This window comes from Pinus tabuliformis, chromosome 3_1, assembly GCF_031772625.1.
Source record: "Pinus tabuliformis cultivar Carrire ecotype Pingquan chromosome 3_1, CPIR1, whole genome shotgun sequence".
Classification (NCBI taxonomy): domain Eukaryota; kingdom Viridiplantae; phylum Streptophyta; class Pinopsida; order Pinales; family Pinaceae; genus Pinus; species Pinus tabuliformis.
In genome coordinates, this window is record NC_142301.1 from 633,500,437 (window position 1) to 633,513,572 (window position 13,136).

Consider the following 13,136-nt stretch of genomic DNA (forward strand, 5'->3'; position numbering starts at 1 on the left):
GACATAATTTCAAGTAACGACTATATTTGAACAATACTGTTTAAATTATAATATTAATATATTAAAAACAAATATTATTACGTAACGACTATATTAAATGGCTAGTTTTTGAAAAAATATTTAAATAATGATATTATTTCATTAATTTATTAAAAATATTAATAGGTAACAACTATAATAAATGGCTAGTTTTTGAAAAATAATATTTAAATTAATTTATTAAAACCAAATATTATTAGTTCTTGAAAAATAATATTTAAATAATGATATTAGTTTATTAATTTATTAAAATATTAATATGTAATGACTATATTAAACGACTAGTTTTTGAAAAATAATATTTAAATTAATTTATTAAAACTAAATATTACTAGTTCTTGAAAAATAATATTTAAATTAGTTTATTAATTTATTAAAATATTAATATGTAACGACTATATTAAACGGCTAGTTTTTGAAAAATAACATTTAAATTAATTTATTAAAACCAAATATTACGAGTTTTTGAAAAATAATATTTAAACTGTGATATTATTTTATTAATTTATTAAAACAAATATTAATAAGTAACCGCTATATTAAACAGCTAGTTTTTAAAATAAATAAATAAATAATCAAAATCAAACTTTAAAGGAGGGGAGTCAAAAATTATAAAAACGAGTGAAGACCCTAATTGAGACAAGATCATTTGATAAATAAAATAATTAATGGAAATAAAATAAATTAAATTAAAAATAATTAATGGAAAAATAAATAAAATAAAACAAAAATATTACTAGTTCTTGAAAAACAATATTTAAATAATGATATTAGTTTACTAATTTATTAAAATATTAATATGTAACGACTATATTAATATTTATGTTCTTGAAAAATAATATTTAAATATTAATTTATTAAAATATTTTAATAAATTAATATTTAAATATTATTTAATAAATTATTAATATTTAATTTATTAATATTAATAAATTAAATATTAATAATGATGATGATGATGATGATGATGGTTAACATCCGCTGAGACCAAACATTGGTCTATCGGACCTAAAGAAACAAATTATTTATTTTGATTTAAGATTTTATTCCTATGCTCAAAAAGCTTGGAGAGAAGCCCCCTGAGCTCACTATAATTTTGACATTGTAAAAGGCTAGGAAGGTCAGTTTTGTAACAAATATTGTGAAACTGAGATCTAATGTGGTTGTACGCGGGGCACTCTAAGAGGAAGTGGTTTTCATCCTCGATGTTCCTATTCTCACATATATGGCAGATCCTTTCCATCCATGGTGTTTTAGGAACTGCCCAACGACATGTTTCACTATGGAGCTCATGAGAATTTGTTCTAATCTTTGCTATATTAATTTTCTTCTTTGAGCTAGTTAAAATAGAGAGATACTTTTGATCTTCTAGGGTGGGGTTGATGACCTTCTTATAATAATTTAATTTTCTTTTAGCCGCTAAATCTTTCTCACACCACATTTTTTCTTTGAACTTAGAAGTAACAATATCTTTAATGTTATTTATGTTTTGCAATGCATTATTCTCGTTGATCTCCCAATAGTTTAACCATGCCCTTGTGTCTTTATGCCACCCCCGATTGAGCCTTAGGTGGTTTTGTCTGGAATTTAAAGATAGCTTAGGAAGTTTATGATCGTCTATGTTATTGAGTTTGTGATTGTACAACAGAAACCTAATCATAGCTAGGATCTCAATAGGGGAAAGACTTGCTTCTATAAGGAGAATAGGATAGGGTGTATTACTTTTAATTTTCAGGTTATAAGTTATAGAGGTTTGGGTTGCAGCATCTCTAGAGAATCATGGAGAAAGATTGAGCAAATCCAAAAGCATTTTATAACTTATAACTTGAAAATTAAAAGTAATACACCCTATCCTATTCTCCTTATAGATTCAGGTCTTTCCCCTATTGAGAGCCTAGCTATGATTAGGTTTCTGCTGTACAAGCACAAACTCAATAGCATAAATGATCATAGACTTCCTAAGCTAGCTTTAAATTCTAGCCAAAACCACCTAAGGCTCAATCAAGGGTGGCATAAAGACACAAGGGCATGGTTAAACTATTGGGAGATCAACGAGAATGATGCATTGCAAAACATAAATAACATTAAAGATATTGTTACTTCTAAGTTCAAAGAAAAATGTGGTGTGAGAAAGATTTAGCGGCTAAAAGAAAATTAAGTTATTATAAGAAGGTCATCAACCCCACCCTAGAAGATCAAAAGTATCTCTCTATTTTAACTAGCTCAAAGAAGAAAATTAATATAGCAAAGATTAGAACGAATTCTCATGAGCTCCATAGTGAAACAGGTCGTTGGGCAGTTCCTAAAACGCCATGGATGGAAAGGATCTGCCATATATGTGAGAATAGGAACATTGAGGATGAAAACCACTTCCTCTTAGAGTGCCCCACGTACAACCACATTAGATCTCAGTTTCACAATTTTAATAATATTTAATAAATTAATATTTAAATATTATTTAATAAATTAATATTTAAATATTATTTTTCAAGAACATAAATATTAATAAATTAATAAACTAATGTCATTATTTAAATATTATTTTTCACGAACTAGTAATATTTTTGTTTTATTTTATTTATTTTTCCATTAATTATTTTTAATTTAATTTATTTTATTTTATTTCCATTAGTTATTTTATTTATCAAATGATCTTGTCTCGATTAGGGTCTTCACTCGTTTTTATAATTTTTGACTCCCCTCCTTTAAAGTTTGACTTTGATTATTTATTTATTTATTTTAAAAACTAGCTGTTTAATATAGTGGTTACTTATTCATATTTGTTTTAATAAGTTAATAAGCTAATATCACAGTGTAAATATTATTTTTCAAAAACTAGCCGTTTAATATAGCCGATACATATTAATATTTCAATAAATTAATAAATTAATATCATTATTTAAATATTATTTTTCAAGAACTAGTAATATTTAGTTTTAATAAATTTATTTAAATATTATTTTTCAAAAACTAGTCATTTTATATAGCCGTTACATATTAATATTTTAATAAATTAATAAAGTAATATTATTATTTAAATATTATTTTTCAAAAACTAGCTGTTTATTATAGCCGTTACCTATTAATATTTTTAATAAATTAATGAAATAATATCATTATTTAAATTGTTTTTCAAAAACTAGCCGTTTAATACAGTCGTTACTTTATAATATTTGTTTTTAATATATTAATATTATAATTTAAACATTATTGTTCAAATATAGTCGTTACTTGAAATTATGTCTCTACATTGCTCTCTATTTAAGTCTTTGCCATGGTCTTCCTCTTCATCTGGTCCTGATGATGATGCACACTTGTTGGTTTGAAACACGTCGGCCAAATAATTCTCTCATGTGATTTCTACCGAAAGACTTTGTTTAATTCCATGTTTGTTTTGATTTTTAAATTTTAGTAGCATGAAGGCATTAGGTCCAACACCCAAATGATGACCTGGTACCATTGCAGGGATGAACTTACTTAAGTGAATTGATGTCTAGTACATAAGTAAGAGTTGTATATAAATAAGCTCATTAGCTGAGCATTCATTTTCCAGTTGTTAGAATTTACTTTTCTGCGTTTTAGTTCGATGAGGAAATGAATCCATGCAAATACATTTTCATGGAGATTCTTTGGTTGTATAAGTGCATTATAAAATTTTAGTCCATTCCCAATGGTAAAGGCTACTGATCTACAGGTTCTCAGCACCTTGCCAATAAGGCACTATCCCCAGGTGAAGCCAATGTTGTCACCCTCTTCAAAATGTGTTTTAAGCTATTAAAAGAGGGAAAAAGAACGAAGGGTTTTGAATCCATATTCCAAGCCACAAAATCAATTAAATCTAAATTAAACCCCATCCAATGCATAGTGCTCAAAATTATCTTTCCAACAGTATATGGAACTCCTCAATGAACTCTGGAATCAAAAGTTAGAGAAGATTGAAGTTACCCTTGAAAAACCAAAAGACAAAGAGAAAATGCCTAAGGGTAAATTCCCTAGTCTCGGCATCCCAGCGATCCCGCATATTGGTGATATGAGGTCCAGGGTGCAACGCAAAAACGAAATCATTTCGCTAATATGCGATTAGCGATCCTGCATATCGGAGGTCTAAGGCATTGGAACATCGAGATATCGGCGCATCGCAATTGACGATCAAACAGGTGACAACCTTTTAAAGTTGTGATATTTCATGAAGTTTTGGTTGTGATTAAATTGACGAGGATTAAGCCTCTTGTGTTAAAGCGTCAGGAAAGTCTAAAGAAGCATTTACAAAGGAATCTAGTCAAAAAAGTAGAAGAGAGCGAGCATTTTCTCTCTCCTCTAGGGGGCCATGTGGATGAATATGATTGGTTTCGATAAGGGACACATTGTGGCTGACGTGACCTTGACGTGGTAGTAGGGTGGAGACGTGGCTTGCTGATTTGGCATTTTTAGGGTCTTATGTGGACATATCCAGGGGACACATGTCACCACTCAGGCAGTGCCACGTGGCAGTAATGACATCACGCATCGGAGATCGGTGGTTACAACATGTTGTGCATCAAAGTGGAATCGCTAATTGAAAACCTCTGATTGGGGGGATCTGATATGGGGGTTGGCCTACAGTCATGAGGAGCACCAAAGGACCAAGGGTTAAGTAGAAAAGGTGATCGGAGTTCGGTGATTGACGAAGTGAACTGTTGTGCACCAAAGTTAAATTGCCGATTGAAAACCTTCGATATAGGGGCTGGCTTATGGTCACGGGAAGGACAAAGAACCAAGAGCTAAGAAAAAAAAGGTGATCACCGTTTGTTGTTTCATGAAGCCTGTTCTGTGTGAAGTCTTTATTTACTGAGCTTTGATATTTGGCTAAGCACTCAATCATAGCCCCCAATCATATGATGAAAAAGTATAGAAAGGGCTCAAAGAAAAAGGGGTGTAAGGGGATAATAACTCATTGTTTCACAATGTTTTGTAATGCTAAGTGCCCATACTAGATAATCCTCTATATCACACCATGATTATTTTATGAGGCATGTTTCATTTTGATAAAATTCTATAGAGATTTGAAGGTGTATGGGTCAGCAACTGCAGTATTAAATGAAAGCAGGGAGCAGTGGTAAATCATTTTGGGGCTCACGGAAGACTTAATGCCCCAGCATGGATCTCCACTTAGTCATACAATGCAGGACTGCCATATTGATCTTTCCTTCCACTTTGAGACAAGTCAACACAGTTGATCGCTAACAACTCCAGAGAGTGGTGAAGCCAGATAGTTAAGGTGAAAGTGATAGGTGGACTGCTCGAATCATTGAGGCAGAGACGTGGCCTGAGCAGAGGCCATAACAGGTTTTTCTTGTAGGTACTGAGTTGCATGTATGATTTCCTTGCTAGTTTTGGTATGCATGGCACATGCATATGGTTTCTTGGTTAGGATTTGTCATTGGCATGGAGGATTACGTGGATTGAGAGTGGTTTTGGATAGCCTTGCCATTTCCTAGATAGCCATGGTGTTGTGGTTTCTTTCCTTTTGTTTTCTCATTGGTTTTCATGTTCCTTATGGCTGTGGGTTGAGTTATTAGTTCCTGGAGCCTTAGTTGGACAAACGCTCTAGAAGTCTTGTAATAGCTTGGGTCGAGTTACTAGTCCTGTAAGCCTTGGTTGGAAAAACACTTTGGAACCCTTGGTGGGTTGAGTTACTATCTCTGGAAGCCCTGGTTGGACAAATGCTTTGAAACCCGACAACAACTGTGGGTTGAGTTACTAGTCCTAGAAGCCTTGGTTGGAACAAATGCTCTAGAGCCCTAAATAACTTGGGTAAAGACCGCTATGGTGATGGTCAATGATGTTCAACCATGAGGTGGAATCACTGGTTGAGGGTTGAGGTGGTTTTCCCTCTAGAAGCCTGGGTTTTGTTTTCTCGGTTTATTCCATGAGATCCCATATTCATGCTTGGAATATGGCGTGGGGTTGATTGGATGAAAGAGAGATTTGGTTCAACCCAATCTATGGTTGGGTGGTACATGGAAGTCCTTGATTTGGTTGGATCTGTATATGTTAATAAGAGATCCTTTTCCTTTGGCATTTTCATGAGTAAATGTGCTTATCATTATGTGGCTTTAATAATTGTTTCATCATTAATATATCTGGTTATTTGTTGGTTATGAGCATGTTTTATGATGATCTCAATGTATGGATCTCATCATATTTTGATTAGTATATTAAATAATAATGAGTGAATGACCTAATAGATAACAATGTGGCTATTGTGAGGAGATATCAATCCTTCTTAATGATTCCTAGATAAGTATGAGATCCCTATGTTCATATATATTGTTAAGACCTGTAGATTACATGTTCATGATGTGTTTAACGAAATGCCTATCATGGATGGTAGGGCTATGGGTAGGTTCTGGTTCAAGTGTTTGCATTAGTAATCTTATTTCATTATCATATATCATTTCTGGAAGTTTCATGAAGTTCTGGGCAGAGGCCTGATTCCTAGCCTTGGAAAAGTGGCTCAGAATATGGGGTCGTTGACACAGAACTACCTAAAAAGGGCCAAAGTCACATGGAAGCCTTGATATGGGAGCGATTGGAGGGTCTTAGTCACATGCATGCCTTGTCATGGGAGTGAATAGGTATCTAGTTTAGAAAAGCATCAAGTTCTCTTAGGGGTTGGACACTTGAAGGGGTTGGTTGACTCCTGAAGGTTTTGTAGCTCCCGAGGAAGGTCAAATTGTTCTTGTCTTGTTGGTTTCACTTCCTTGACAATACATGGGGAGTTTAATCCTATCATAGTAACTATTCATCCCATGTTTATGCCATTTGGTAGATTAGCTTGGGTAAATTTGGGAGGAGGGCTTTACAAAGTGTTATCAAAGCATGGTTCTGTTCTCCTTGGGTGATGTATGGTTTCCGTTCTCCTTGGATGAATGTGTTGTCATGTGTACATGTCAGTTGCATGCATGTTTATTATGTTTTTGGTCTATGTGCTTGTTATGTATGCATGGTACTAGTCATTCTTTCTGTTGTAATGCCATGCAGAAGATGATGATGTTGTTGTTAAGATGTGTTGTCATGAATGCATGTCGATTGTGTATATATTGTTATGTATGTGTGTCGTTGATATGTTTGTTATGCATAGTACCTAGTCAGTGTTATAATTGTGGCATTATGCATGGTAAATGGATGACAATTAATATTATGTCTATATACTATGCTTATTACTATTATTATCATGTATTGTGCTAATCTGGTTGAACTTGTAGATGAGAGATCCTCCCTTGAACTACACTAATTTACGTGGGTTTGTTTATATTTTGGTTTAGATTAAATGATATACCTTGCAGGAAGAGAAGATGAAAGATGACTAAGAAGATGGTAGACTACAACTCACACGATTCTCCCTATATATTAGATGTGCAACATGGTGAGGGATATTCTCTTGACATAATATACACTCTGAGAAGTTCGAAGGCATAAATAAGGAGTTGCAAAGAAGATAATGGCTGAATCATTTAATCACACGAGAGACTTGCTAGGGAACATGAGAAACAAGCATAGGTCAATGTGGTGATTCTTCAGAGCTTTTCAGACTTGCAGAGATAGGGACTGCTTAGAATCAGTCATGGGCAGGAGGATAAGACTAATGGAGCATATGGTGGCAGGCCACATGTGGGCATAGGTTAGATAGAGATGACATAGTTAGAGATGGCAGATTCTTGGATACACTTGATGGATGAGGCAATGGAAATGGGATTTTCTCTACTTCTGGTTTAGACATGCATCATGGTTGTCATTTTTATCATCCTTACAGGAGGATTGATAGGGGATATTTTCCCGATGAGTTCAAGAAAGCAATGCCACCTACATTTTATGGGGAAATGAAGAAGTCACAAGATGCAAAAGCGTGGTTTCTTGGGATGGATAAGTTCTTCAGATTGCACGATTACTTACAGAACATGAAGGCTGTAATAACTACGTTCAGTATAAGAAGTTAAAGCATACATATAGTGGGAAGATATAAAGAATGTCATAGGTATTCATGAAGAGGAGTTGACTTAGAGTGAGTTCAATATAATTTTCATGAAGAAGTATCTATCAAAGAGATACTATGATGACATGGAAAATGAGTTCTATGAGCTGAGGATGGGATCTATGACCGATGAGGAGTACACTAGCAGATTGAGGTATGTGCCTTATCTTAAGGAGGAGAAAGAGAAGATTCAGAGATCCATTAGTGGGTTTCCAGTAGCATCCAATGAAATGATTGAGCTTGATGAGCCTAGATCGTTGGAGGAAGCCATTAGGAAGCTAAAGCATTGTTATGAGCAATCAAATCGTAGATCTAAGACTAAGCAGGTTTGGAAAGGTAATGGGAATAATAAAGGAAAATTGGATAAGAAGTGAACAAGACCTTAGGACACAGGTAACAAAGAGAATGAAACACTGCCTAACAAGTTCAATGCATTTGAAATAGGATGGGGATTTTAGTCTAAGGAGCGGAACAAGGGTGATGGAAGGAAGCCCTTGTAGTGTTAAAGTTGGGAGGAGAGCATTGCAAAAGAGATTTTCCACAACATCAGGGTGGTAGACCACAAATCTATAGTTCTTAGGAAGCACAAACAGTGGGGGATGTTGGACAGAGTGTTCCTCGTATTTATGCAGTGCTAGATAATAGGTAGGCAGGTCACTAGGCATCTATTATCGAGATGGATGATAAGATTTGTGATAAAGTTGTTTCTATTTTTATTGACCCTGGATCTAATTATAACTATGACCTAGTGGATAAGTGTGGTTTGAATAAAGAAGTGCATGCAGAGTTTTGGTTAGTGCAGTGGGCTACATGTACTAAGAAGAGAGTTCATCATTGGGTAAGATATTATGCATTTTAGTTGAATGGTATGCCTACATCAACACATCTGAATGTACTTTTGTTGGGATCATATAGTATGCTTTTGGGTATGGATTGGATATATCTTCGCAGGGCTAAGGTGGATTGTTATGACAAGGCTATTGAGTGCTTAGACGAAAATGGGGAAAAAAGAAGCTTGTAGAGTAGGAAGAAGATAACATCAATTAGAATAGTGACATCTATGCAAGAAAAGTGCAGTCACAGAAAAGGGTGTGTGTTATTTGCAGTGCATATTTCTAGTGATAAAGGTGAGGATGTTGAGGATGCAGATGCCTTGAGGAGGTACCCAGTTTTACAACAGTTTTAGGATGTGTTCCCAACCGAGATTTAAGAGTTTCCACATCATAGGGAAGTGGAATTTTCTATTGAGTTGGTACTAGGGGTAGGAAATACATGTAATCAAGAAGAACCAGAAGGAAACACAAGATAGACAAAAGATTTATGCGGATCAATACAGGTTGTTTAAGGAGTTTCAGGTTGGGGAACATGTATAATTATGCATCAAGCCTAAGAAGAGATCCTTGAGGACTAGATCATGTGCTATGTTGGCACCTCAATTTTTTGGGCCTTTCAAAATTCTTGAGAGGATATGACCAGTAACCTATCGATTTGCACTGCCTACGACAATGAAAGTCCATGATGTTTTCCATGTGTCATTGCTTAAGAAGTATGTTAAATATGTTGATCATGTGATTGAATGATATGTATTGCAGGTCGAGCCAAAATGAGAATTCCATTTGGAACCTCAGTGCATTTTGTAGAGAAATATGTTGATGCTCCGGAATTGAGAAATCGAGCAGGCTAAAGTGGAATGGAAGCACTTTGGGCATGATGAAGCTACATGGGAGATGGATGATCACATGCAAATTATGTATCCTTATCTATTCGTTGGTTGAGTAGATGTCTTTTGGTATATGTTTTGGTGTGATGTTTTTGTATATGTCTATATGTATATGGATGTAAATACCACCATGAGTCATGTTATAAGGATCCAATAAGCGATATGGTTGTCATGTAGTTATGCTTGTCATGTTGGTTATGTTGGTTTTCTTCTTAGTAAGTTGATCATGGTAAATACTACAACGGGCTAAGTTATAAAGCTCCGTGGGCAGTATGTTTTGATTTCCAGTAGTCTTGCTAGTTGTAGGTGTCATTGAACACTGAGGACGTTGTTCCCCCGAGGGGGTGGCTTCTATAACAACCCTGGTAAAAAATCCATGTAATAAAGTTAATAAAGGAAAAATAATAACCAAGGTCATGGGACATGAATTCCAAGTTGAATGTTGGGAAAAAACATAGTGATGTGGATCACTTGTGATTAATTAATGGCTATGAAATTGGCAAAGGAAATGGCAAAGGATTTGGAAAGGCATGAGGCATTAATTGGCATTTTATTTATTAAAATAATGGAAAATAGGAGAGAAGGAAGGTGAAAGGTCACAGGTTGCATGTGAGGATGAAAATGGAGGAAAATAGTGGAAAATGAAAAAAATAGAGGCCTCATTGATAAAAAGGCTTATGAGGATCAATTTACAACCTTTTTGTCAGTTTTAGCTTGGAGCTCTCTCTTCTATTCTCTCTTTCTCATACTCTTGGAAACTTAGAGTTTTCTTGGAGAAATCTTGGAGGAGTGTGGCATAATTGGGATTTGGAGCAAGCACGCAAAGGAAAAGTAAGAAAGCGCAAGAGGATAGCGGGATTAGTAGCTACAATGGGTTTTTCCTGCATATACTGAATTTCATGTATGATTTCCTTGCTAGTTTTGGCATGCATGTCACATGCACATGGTTTCTTGGTCAGGATCTATCATTGACATGGAGGATTTCCTGAATTGACAGTGGTTTTTCCTAGCCTTGCCACTTCCTGGATAGCCATGGTGTTGTGGGTTTCTTTCCTTTTATTTTCTGGTTGGTTCTCATGCTCCTTATGACTATGGATTGAGTTAATAGTTCTTGGAGCCTTGGTTGGAAAAACGCTCTGGAAGCCCTGCAACAACTTGGGTAGAGTTACTAGTCCTTGAAGCCTTAGTTGGACAAATGCTTTGGATCCTTTGGTGAGTTGAGTTACTAGTCCTGGAAGCTCTAGTTTGACAAACACTCTAGAGCCCGACAACAACTATGGGTTGATTTACTAGTCATGGAAGCCTTGGTTGGAACAAATGCTATGGAGCCTTGGATAGCTTGGGTAGAGACCAATCTGGTGATGGTTGGTGATGTCCGACCATGAGGTGGAATCACTGGTTGAGGGTTGAGGTAGTTTTTCCTCTGGAAGCCCTAGTTTGGTGTTCTTTGTTTATTCCTTGAGATCCCACATTCATTCTTGGAATATGACGCAGAGGAGATTAGCTGAAAGAGATATTTGGTTCAACCCAATCTATGGTCAGGTGGTATGTAGAAGTCCCTGATTTTGTTGGATTTGCACATGTTAATAAGAGCTCCTTTTTGTTTGGCATATTCATTAGTAAAATTGCTTGTCATTATGTGGCTTTAATAGTTGTTACATCATTGATATATTTGGTTATTTTTTGGTTATGAGCATGTTTTATGATAATATTGATATATGGATCTCATCATATTTTAGATGTAGATTAAATAATAATGAATGAATGGCATAATAGATAACAATGTAGCTATTGGGAGGATATATAAATCCTCCTTGATGATTCTCAGATAAGTATGAGATCCCTATGTTCATATATATTGTTATGACCTACATATTACATGTTCATGATGTGTTTGATGGAATCCTTGTCATGTCTAGTAGGGGTATGGGTAGGTCCTGGTTCAAGTGTTTGCATTATTAATCTTATTTCATTGTTATATATAATTTATGGAAGTTTCATGAAGTTTTGGGCAGAGGCTTGAGTCCTAGCCATTAAAAAGTGGCTCAGAATCTAGGGTTGATGGCACATAACTACCTGAAAAGGACCACATTCGCATGGATGCCTTGTTGTGGGAGCGACTGGAGGGTCTCATTCACACACATGCCTTGTGATGGGAGTGACTGGGAGTATAGTTCAACAAAAAATCAAGTTCTCTCAGGGGTTGGACACCTGAAGGGGTTGGTTGTCTCCTGAAGGTTCTGCAACTCCTGAGGAAGCTTAGATTGGTCTTGTGTTGTCAGTTCCACTTCCTTAACTATACATGGGGAGTTGAATCATATCATAGTAACTCTTCTTCACATGTTTACCCCGGTTGGCTATGTAGCTTGGATAAATGTGGGAGGAGGGTGTTACACAAGAGCTAGCATAAATATCAAGATTCAGTGAACAGGAGGGAGAAACTACTGAATTGAGAGTGATTTTGGTACGATTTGGTACAAGAGGAAATAAGGTTGAATACCAGAGATGGAACTTCATCCAAGGGTGAGGATGGATAAAAAATTACATTGGATGGAAAGGAAAAGAAGGGAAAAGGGAACAAATCCTAATCCAAACTAGAATCCAGTCAAGGGGGAAAGAAGAAGGACTTGTAAAAAATTAAATGCTTCCATTGTCATGAATTTGAGCACTATGCCACGAAATGTCCCTATAAGAAGACAAGAAATAAGACCTCAGGAGGAGAGGCAAGTGAAGCTTTAGATTCATAGTTCAATCTTGACTTTATGCTCATTGCATGCATGACAAAAATAATGATGGGGAGCATGTGGTACTTGGACTTAGGTGCATCGTTCCACATGATAGGATGTAGATATTTCGTCAGTGGTCTAGAGGAGAAATATTTACATATGCACATCGAGATGGGGCACGACGGAAGGTATAGCGTGACTACAATTGGTACAATCACCTTTCATAGAGTGTTAGGCTCCCCCCTCAAGCTAAAGGATGTCATGTTCATTCCAGGCCTAAAGAAATATCTCGTCTCCGTTGCAGTTTTGGAAGACTGTGGTTATGATGTGATCTTCAACAAAGGAAAGGAATTCCTGAGACACCTAGCCAAGGGATAGGTGAAGAAGATCATGGTTCATGTGAAGAACCTATATAAGCTAAATGTGGAGGATTGTGTTGCATTAAGAAGAAAGGCAGAGAAGGTGTAGATCCGCGACATTGGTGAAATTTGGCATAGAAGACTTTGCAATTTGCATCATGGCACTTTGAATATCATGCAACAGATAACCACAAGTATCCCCAAAGTAGCAATTGAGCAACGAGATGTATGCAAAGGATGTACTTCGAGGAAGTACACAAAATCCACATTCCATGATC